Source organism: Eimeria tenella, genomic scaffold (genome assembly GCF_000499545.2).
Source record: "Eimeria tenella Houghton genomic scaffold, Eth_scaff2389, whole genome shotgun sequence".
NCBI lineage: Eukaryota > Apicomplexa > Conoidasida > Eucoccidiorida > Eimeriidae > Eimeria > Eimeria tenella.
This window is the reverse complement of record NW_013542251.1, coordinates 5,261-5,497: the sequence shown is the minus strand read 5'-3', so window position 1 is coordinate 5,497 and position 237 is coordinate 5,261.

The following is a 237-nucleotide window of genomic DNA, read 5'->3' as shown; positions in this document are numbered from 1 at the left end:
CGCCGCCGCAGCAGCAGCAGCTGCTGCTGCTGCTGCAGCGGGGGAAGCAGCAACTGAGGGGGGCCCCCCTGCTGCTGCTGCTGCAGGCCCCACAGGGGCCCCCAGGGGGGCCCCCCACCCCACAGTAGCAGCAGAACTGCTGACCCCTGCGGGGGTTTTGGGGGGCCGGCTGCTGCCGCTGGTGTCTCTTGGCTGCGACGAGGGGCAGCTAGAAGACGAAGTTGCTGCCTTCATCGA